Source organism: Triticum dicoccoides, chromosome 7A, assembly GCF_002162155.2.
Source record: "Triticum dicoccoides isolate Atlit2015 ecotype Zavitan chromosome 7A, WEW_v2.0, whole genome shotgun sequence".
In the NCBI taxonomy this organism is placed as follows: domain Eukaryota; kingdom Viridiplantae; phylum Streptophyta; class Magnoliopsida; order Poales; family Poaceae; genus Triticum; species Triticum dicoccoides.
This window is the reverse complement of record NC_041392.1, coordinates 567,374,797-567,384,688: the sequence shown is the minus strand read 5'-3', so window position 1 is coordinate 567,384,688 and position 9,892 is coordinate 567,374,797.

The following is a 9,892-nucleotide window of genomic DNA, read 5'->3' as shown; positions in this document are numbered from 1 at the left end:
ATGAAGCCTTGCTCCATGGTCTCCGGATGGCTAGGGAGATGAATATAAGTCGAGTTAAGTGTTTCGGTGACTCGGACCTCGTGGCTCAGCAAGTGTCTGGCACTTGGGACTCCAAGGACCCACTCATGGTAGCATATCGTCGTGAGGTGGATATTGTTGCAGGTCATTTTAAAGGCTATCAGGTGGACCACGTGGACCGGCGGAAAAATGAAGCGGCAGACGCTTTAAGCCGGCTGGGCTCTCAGCGCAAAACCGGTCCCGCCAATGTTTTTTTGGATGTGATGCACAACCCATCGGTCAAGATCCCTGGTGAAGAGGATTTGGCTATTCCTGATCCGGAGGCTCAATTGGTGGCAGCTCTTCATGTTATTCCGGATTGGACGCTTCCTTACCTGGCGTACAAGAACCGGGGCGAGTTACCAGAGGATGAGACTCTGGCCCAACAGATAATCTGGTGATCCAAGTCCATGACTATTATCAACGGCGAGTTGCATCATTGTAGTGTGTCAGGGGCGTTTCAACGCTGTGTGTCTCCTAAAGAAGGCCGTGAAATTTTGCATGAGATCCACGAAGGAGATTGTGGTCACCATGCCGGTTCAAAATCTCTGGTGGCTAAAGTGTTTCGCCATGGCTTCTATTGGTTAACTGCTCATGCTGATGCGGAGGATCTGGTTAGACGATGTGATGGTTGCCAAAAGTTTTCAAGACGTGCTCATGTACCGGCTCAAGAATTGAGAATGATTCCAATTACTTGGCCGTTTGTGACTTGGGGGCTGGATATGGTTGGGCCTTTCAAAAGGTCCAAAGATAAGAAGACCCACCTCCTGGTGGCGTTTGACAAGTTTACAAAGTGGGTGGAGGCAGAACCTGTTAGCAAGTGTGATGCGGCCACGACGGTTCAGTTCATCGAAAAAGTGATTCTCCGGTTTGGTTTTCCACACAGTATCATCACACATAATGGTACCAATTTGTCCAAAGGTGCCATGAAGGAGTTCTGCGAACGGGAGCACATCCGGCCCGACGTTTCATCGATGGCACATCCACAGTCCAATGGTCAAGCAGAAAGGGCTAATCAAGAGATCTTGAGAGGCATCAAGCCCTGGCTTATGGTTCCTTTGCAGAGAACACCGGGTTGTTGGGTAGAAGAGTTACCATCTGTGTTATGGAGCATCAATACTACACCCAACAGATCAACAGGATACACATCGTTCTTCATGGTTTACGGAGCGGAGGCGGTTCTCCCCAGTGATATCCGTCATGATTCACCCCGTGTGGCGGCTTATGTTGAACCGGACAATGAGATAGCACGGCAAGATGCTTTGGACCTATTGGACGAAGAACGTGACATAGCAGCTGCCCGCTCGGCGATTTACCAATAGGATCTTCGTCGTTATCACAGTCGCCAAGTTAGAACCAGAACCTTTCAGGAAGGAGATTTGGTGCTTCGGCTCATCCAAGATCAGACTGATATGCATAAGCTATCCCCACCTTGGGAGGGGCCTTTCATGGTCAGCAAGAATCTGCAAAACGGGTCATACTATCTGATCGATATTCGAGAGCATAAGGACTCACGTACATCAGAAGAGGAGACCAACAGGCCATGGAACATAGCTCATCTTCAGCCTTATTATACCTAAGCCATTGGCTCTACTTATGTACATATTATGACAATGTATATATTATGATTAAATATAATAAACTGGAACCTCAGCTGAAGCGGGGTATCTGTTCTTTTACATCATGTGTGGTTACATGGAGTTGTTCTAAAGCGGCCTCCGGTTTACCCCTTGAGTTAGCTTTTTAAAAGCATCATGTTATATCTCTTGGGGGTTTGGTCGTGTCCGAACCAATACAATACCTCTTGATAGGCGAGAGCCACCAGATCACTTGGGGACTTGGTCATGTCTGAACCAGTCATGCCTCTTGATCGGCCTAAGGCCACAGAATCACTTGGGGGCTTGGTCGAACCCGAACCATTGCCATGCCACTTGATCGGCATAAATGCCACGGTTTCATTTGGGGACCTGGCTGACTAGAACCATAGTTACACCTATCGGGAGCTTGGTCGTGTTCGGCCATGGTAACGCCATCTGATCAGCTCAAATAAACCTTTTTTTGCAAACTGTTTTGTCATTGCCTTTGCTGCACACTTTTCTTTGAAAGGTATTTCTTTCTTTTTATTGCATTTTTTAAACCGACAAAGTTTTCAACCGGTTCACATTGTCAATTAACGGAACACGGTTCATTTCAATCCGGAGACTATTTGCCCGGTTTGATCTTTTTTGTTAACATCCTCTTATGGAGTAACACGGTGTTTATTATAACCCGACACGGTTTGCATGGTAAACCGGTATCATATATATAGGAGCTGCTATCTCCTCCAACAGTGTGGGTTTATAAAACTCCGCTTCAAGATTGGCCAAGCCAACTTCACGCTCAATGATGGCAGGTATTATGTATCTCAAAATTTTGGTCATATACTTAAAATTTTTGGATGTTTTGATTTCATGTATGCAGACATCATATTCCGCCTGACGGTACAACCGCGGTGGCACTTTAAGATTTTTTATTGCAGAAAGTACTTTGGAAAGTTCATCACCCAAAGGAAGAGCAAGTGGCAGCGATTATGCACGAAGGCATATCAACATCAAAAGTATCAGCTAGCCTATTACAAGGCAACACGGTGCCCATAATAAGATCATTGTTTTTCGCAGAGGAGAAGCAGTTTTAAGCCGGCTTCCGGTTCAAGCTTGGTCACCAGCCTAGCCTGATGGTTGTGGGTCATCCTGCGCCGCTTCAGCTTTAGTTTCTCTACCCAGCGGCTGGAAATCAACAGTTGTCTAGTCGATTCCCATTAATGCTTGAAAAACAGCTTCATCATGGATCAACAACGACGGGTCAATATCGGGAGCGTAAGTATGCTTACGGATTGGAGGGATAAGATTTTCCACTTCATGAATTGGTGCAGCTATTCGCTTGTTTTGATTGTCATATTGGGCTTGATAATGAGACAAGTCTGCTTCTTCAGCCAATTGACAAGCTAGCGGATGCACCTCCCGGTTTATTGCTCATAGATCAGCTTCACCAAACTCTGACCCGTCTTCCTTCAAGCTGGGATAGCCCTGAGCCACTTCAATAGGATCAAAATCCGGCACCCAAGCTTTTGCCCGGATTAAGGCATTGATCGCACCGGTTCGAGCAGCAGATTTCTTCAGCTCTTCAACCCGGGCAGGAAGCACCGACAATTTCATCAGAGTGTCCTGAATCAAGGTGGGCGCCGGCTTGTTGTGGGATGCAGTACAGATGATCCGATGTGCACCAGTGTACAGTTGTTCGACCAACGTATAGGCGGCTTTCAATTTCTTCCGCACATCTGACCCCAAGTGACCAATGCGTGTCCCTGAAATATCATAAAGGGTTAACAAACCGGCAGCTCTGTAAGACGGCAGAATCAGTTCAGAAGTCAAACCGGCTTACCAAAGATAGCAGTGGTCATGGCATGCACGTGCCGCTTTATGCTGTCAGTTCATCCGCCACCGGTTTTAGTGCAGCCTTGACATCTTCTACTCGTTTGATTAAAGCGGATTTTTCAGTGGCCCAATCCGCCCGCTTCTTCTTGAGGTTCTCCTTAAGTTGTTCCATGGCGCTTAAAGCGTTGGTTAATTCCTCTTTTGCTTTGGAGGTTTCAGCTTGTTGGGATTTCAGATTATCTTGGAGATCGGCGACTTGGCTTTCTTTCGTCTTCAGCTCAGCCTGCATGCAGACAGTTATATGATTCAGCAAAACGGTACAAGGATTGAAGTACCAACCACATAACAAGTTATGCACTTGGAACTTGGGGGCTAATGCATATTTGATCTTCATCTTTCAATTACTTACAAAGTCCCAAGATCAATACAAGTATTCAACTTGGCACTTGGGGACTAATGGCTATTTGCTCGCATATATTCTGATGCGGCGATCTCAATTACTTAAAGTCCCGGTTTAACTACGCTAAAGTTGAACCGGCCCTTGGGGACTACATCAGCGAATTTCAAAGCATTAAGATTTATATTAGTCAGTCCCGGTTTGAAAGAAGATTACAAACCGGCCCTCGGGGGCCAGGAGCGTCAACAAGAATTGAAATAGACAAGCAGGAAAGAGCATATGGAAGTTACCTCATATTTATCTTTCATCATATTAACCAGACCGGCTTCATAGTCACGACTGGTATACAGCCGGTTCAGGTAGCTGGAATGGATATCTTGGGCGTTCAGAGCAGCGTAAGTCGCCAAATCAGCATTCCACTTGCCTTTGCCAAAGGCAGAAAATTCTTCCTTGGCAGAATGTTTGGACAAAGCGACAGGATTGCTTGGCTCTGTATGGCCAGTGCCAGTAATGACAACCTCATCATCCTTGGTATCGCCGGTTTGCACTGGGGCTGTTGGCTTGTTAGTAGGCTTTGTTGGACCGGTGGATTTCTCAATCCGGATGGAGCTTGTGGGCTGATTGACAGGATTTGAGGTATCAATAGGTCTCTCTTCAGCAATAAGATCGTCGTCTTGCTGCGGTGGATCATTGGGTATATCATCAGGAATAGCCGCTTCAAGATCTGGTGTTTTGCCCGGTTCAAGGACGGCATCCTCTTCGGCCGCTTTGTCCAGGCGAGCCTTCTTGCTTGGCCTAGGCTTGGCCCTGAAAGGAATAACAAAATCAAATACAGCATATGTTCCAAGGCGATGTGCTGCAAATATTATGATAAGTATAGCTTATCCAAGCACCGTTTTGAGCGGTGGCAGCTGAGTAGCCGATGACTCGCCAGAGGATGAATGGGAAGTAACCTGGTAATCGGAGTCAGATGGATTAAGAGGTTGACGAAAGCAGCCCGCTTTAGGACAAGCACTGACAAGCAAATTAGAGACCTCTGAACGGCGTTTCCGAACCGGATTGTTCGGTAAACCGGCGAAGGTAACTACCTGGCCGCTGTGCCGGGTTGTGCGATGAGCTTCGTGCTGTTGGGTCTTCATAAGAAATTTGGGATCCAAATAAGCAAGAGGATGAGAAAATTTAACTTTCCGGTTTGCCTGACGGATTTTTAGTGAAGGCAAAGGTTCTGAATCGGAAGAGAGAATAATTACCTCTGCAGCATCAGCATGGCTGGCTTCGGCATCATCCTGACAAATATCATCATCAATAAGACGCATGAAAAATAAGCCAAGTGAGTCAAGCCCTACCTCAAGGTCCGGATTATCCACATCATCATAAGGGGCCGGATTAGAGGATGCAGTGGTTCTTTTCCTATGGGCAGTCTTCTTCACAGCTTTAGTCTTTTGCCGGGTTACCCTTTCCAGTTTGTCTGGTTTTTCTGGTTTCTCTTGCGGCAGTTTGTTGCTCCAAAACGGATCATTGCCCTGGTTACACAGACACTGATATTAAACAATGACAAGATATATCAACTACAGATTCAGCAAAAAGAAAAATCAAACTCTTACAGCTGGTGGTTTGTTGGTGGCACAGAAGGGAAGCAGGCCGGTTTTAGCACAGATGTGTTCCGGTTCATTCAGCATCTTATTCACAGCCTCTGTGATTTCTTGATCGGTGAGCTGGATGTTGGAATGTCGCAGTGGATCATCAACACTGCCAGTATACTCGCACATCAAACTGGAGCGCTGACTAAGGGGCAGTATGCTCCATGATATCCAACAGCGGGCGAGATCAACCCCTGTTAAACTGTTGGCCATAAAGGCTCTGAGCTTCGACAGTTGAGGAGCATATTTGCTTCTCTCTTGGGCAGTCAACCTTTGCGGAAAGGGGTGTGTATTGCTGAGCCGCTCCGGACGAAAGCCAGGCAAGGGATTTTCACCAGCAGGGGAGGTGTCTTTGCAATAGAACCATGTTTGATTCCACTCTTTGGGGTGGCCGTGCAGTTTGGCGTGAGGGTATGTGACCTCTTTCCTTTTCTGAATCGCCACGCCACCCAACTCTGTATTGGAGCCGTCAGTAAACTCAGTACGGCGGTTCAGATGGAAATAGTCTCTGAACAATTCCATTATGGGCTCCTCTTGAAAGAACGCCTCATAGAGCACTTGGAAGTGACACATGTTTGTAACAGAGTTGGGGCCAGTATCTTGTGGATGAAGTTGAAAATCGACTAAAACGTCCCGGTAAAATTTAGAACCGGGCGGCTTAAAACCCCGGGCTAAGTGATCTACGAAAACAACGACCTCTCCTTCTTGAGGTGTGGGAGGGCATTCTTTGCCAGGAGCCTTCCAATGGATGGTATCTTTGCTGCCTAAGGTGTCGATCAGGACTAAATCGTCCAGTTGAGCCTCTGTGACGCGAGAAGGAACCCAGTTGCACTCATATACTTGCTTGGCCATGATGAAATCTACAAGGTAGATGATCCCGGTTCAAAAATGCATTGATTAAGGTACATTGGTATGTGCAATATGAAACCGGAGACAGATCTATCTAAACCAGAGTTTTATGAAGAAACAACAACTGGCGGTTCAATAAGGGGACTAATGGTATATACCGGTTTGGCAATTTTTTCTACAAAGTTAAACCGCCTGGTCTAAACATTGAAGCAAATGAGTAAGTTTACAGAAACAGATTTCCCAAGACTTCTCTACAACAACGGATCTGAAGCAAGTTCGGAAAAGAAGGAAAATATTCAAGGTTCAAAAAAGAACAATACTGAATCAATGGGCAAAGATACATATAGATCTATGGTCTTGAGGCATGAAACTGAAGGCGGATGCTAAAACCTACCGCTACATAGAGCAAGGATTCACAGACGCATCTAGGAGCTATCATATGAACACGGAACAGGCGATGAATACTAGAAGAACATGAAACCCTAGAACAGATCTGTGTTGAAAAGAACAGAAGACTTACTGGAGATGAGAAAGATGCGGAAGGTTGCCGCGATACTCTGGTGCGCCCAGGTTGATGCAGCGGCCAAGGTTGATGCAGAGGTTGACGGTGGCGGCGGAGCTCCGAAGCTGGGCTACGCGAGGAAGACGAAGAAGAAGGGCACGGAGGGGAAAAAGAAATGACCCTTCGGTCCTATTTTATAAGGCAAGGGACAGGAGTCAAGCGCGAAAATCAAGGGACCGAGGGTTTGGAAACGAAGATGTCGCCTTAATTGTCGCAAACCTATTAAAGTCCTTTATAACAGGTGACGTCACGCCGGTTTGCAACGACCAGAGAAGATGACATCACGGCGATTCAACAAACTACAAGAAGATATTGAAGATGAAGATTTTTGCTAAAGGATTGACATGAACATGTTCAAATCAATCTGGGGCCTAATGTTGGGGTTATTACTACTGGCGTAAACCGGCCTATCTGGGCCGGGTTAACTTCATCAGTAGTTAAGTATGTTAAAGCCCGAGAAGGCAGATGAGGGCTCAAGGCCCGTGGTCGGTTCAAGGCATGTAGCCGTAAACCGGCGTTGGTAGTTAACTTGTATTGTAAGTTAGGAATAAGTAGAGACCAAACCGGACACATCTATGAGCCGGTATTGGGACTTTGAGAACCGACAGGCGTCACCCGTGTATATAAGGGGACGACCCGGCGGCGGTTCAAGGACAACAGATAATGACTCGAGACACAGGAGAAGCTTGTTTGCTCCCTAGTCATCGAAACCCCATCAATTCCATCACAACTAGACATAGGCTTTTACCTTCATCGAAGGGGCCGAACTAGTATAAACTCTCTTGCGTCCCTGTGTCCGCTTTAACCCCTTCAAGCTAACCCGACGCGATGGCTCCACGACTAAGTCCTTTCTCTAGGACATCTGCCGTGACAAAACCACGACAGATAGGTTTGCAAGATAATAAAGATTACGTAATAAAGAGTAGGGGCTGTTTAGATAAGTACACAACTAAGTTAGTTCTAGTAAAGAGCTTTTTGTTACGAGAACTTTATTTGTCCCTAGGCAATCGATAACTAGACCGGTAATCATTATTGCAATTTTATATGAGGGAGAGGCATAAGCTAACATACTTTCTCTACTTGGATCATATGCACTTATGATTGGAAATCTAGCAAGCATCGCAACTACTAAAGATCATTAAGGTAAAACCCAACCATAGCATTAAAGCATCAAGTCCTCTTTATCCCATATGCAACAACCCCCTTACTCGGGTTAGTGTTTCAGTCACTCACGCAACCCACTATAAGTGAATCATGAATGTATTAGAACACCCTACAGCGGGGATCCCTCATGCTTGCGTGACACGGAGAGCACCATAGGATAGCACCAATAATAAAACATGCAACTCAAACCAATCTTGATCATCAAATAGCCCATAGGACAAAACGGATCTACTCAAACATCATAGGATAGCCATACATCATTGGGAAATAATATATAGCATTGAGCACCATGTTTAAGTAGAGATTACAACGGGTAAGAGAGAGGTTACACTGCTGCATAGAGGGGGGAAGAGTTCCTGATGATGGCGGTGAAGTTGTTGGTGAACATTGCACTGATGACGATGGCCACGGCAGCGTTCCGGCGCCACCGGAAGAGAAGGTGAGAGGGGGCCCCTTCGTCTTCTTCTTCCTTGACCTCCTCCCTAGATTGGAGAAGGGTTTCCCTTTTTGAGTCAAGCGATAATCCCTAAAGTATTCACGTTGATCCAACGTGTCTCCCATTACCAAATTGAATGGGGTTTTCTCTGGATTATCAAAGTAGTACATAATATCTGTCACATAACGAGCATCGAGGGTTTTAGGACATTCCTCATCTCCATGAGCAGCAGGTACACCTAATTTTTTTGGTATTTCATGTTCCATATCCATAACTAAAGATAAATAACAACTAAGAGCAGAAAATAAAAATTACTGAGTGATAAAGCAAACAAGCACACACGAGAATATTCACCCCACTCTATTGCTCTCCGGCAACGGTGCCAGAAAAAGGTCTTGATAACCCACAAGTATAGGGGATCAATTGTAGTCTCTTTCGATAAGAAAGAGTGTCGACCCCAACGAGGGGCTAAAGGTAGAACAAATATTCCCTCAAGTTCTATCGACCACCGATACAACTCTACCCACGCTTGACGTTCGCTTTACCTAGAACAAGTTTGAAACTAGAAGTACTTTGTAGGTGTTGTTGGATAGGTTTGCAAGATAATAAAGATTAAGTAAATAAAAGTAGGGGCTGTTTAGATAAGGACACAACTAAGTTAGTTTAGTAAAGAGATTTTTGTTACGAGAAAGTTATTTGTCCCTAGGCAATCGATAACTAGACCGATAATCATTATTTCAATTTTATATGAGGGAGAGGCATAAGCTAACATACTTTCTCTACTTGGATCATATGCACTTATGATTGGAACTCTAGCAAGCATCCGCAACTACTAAAGATCATTAAGGTAAAACCCAACCATAGCATTAAAGCATCAGGTCCTCTTTATCCCATACACAACAACCCCCTTACTCGGGTTTGTGTTTCAGTCACTCACGCAACCCACTATAAGCGAGTCATGAACATATTGCAACACCATACAGTGGGGATCCCTCAAGCTTGCGCGACATGGAGAGCACCATAGGACAACACCAATAATAAAACATGCAACTCAAACCAATCTTGATCATCAAATAGCCCATAGGACAAAACGGATCTACTCAAACATCATAGGATAGCCATACATCATTGGGAAATAATGTATAGCGTTGAGCACCATGTTTAAGTAGAGATTACAGCGGGTAAGAGAGAGGTTACACCGCTACAAAGAGGGGGGAAGAGTTGGTGATGATGGCGGTGAAGTTGTTGGTGAAGATTGCGGCGATGATGATGGCCACAGCAGCGTTCCGGCGCCACCGGAAGAGAAGAGGATAGGGGGCCCCTTTGTCTTCTTCTTCCTTGACCTCCTACCTAGATGGGAGAAGGGTTTCCCCT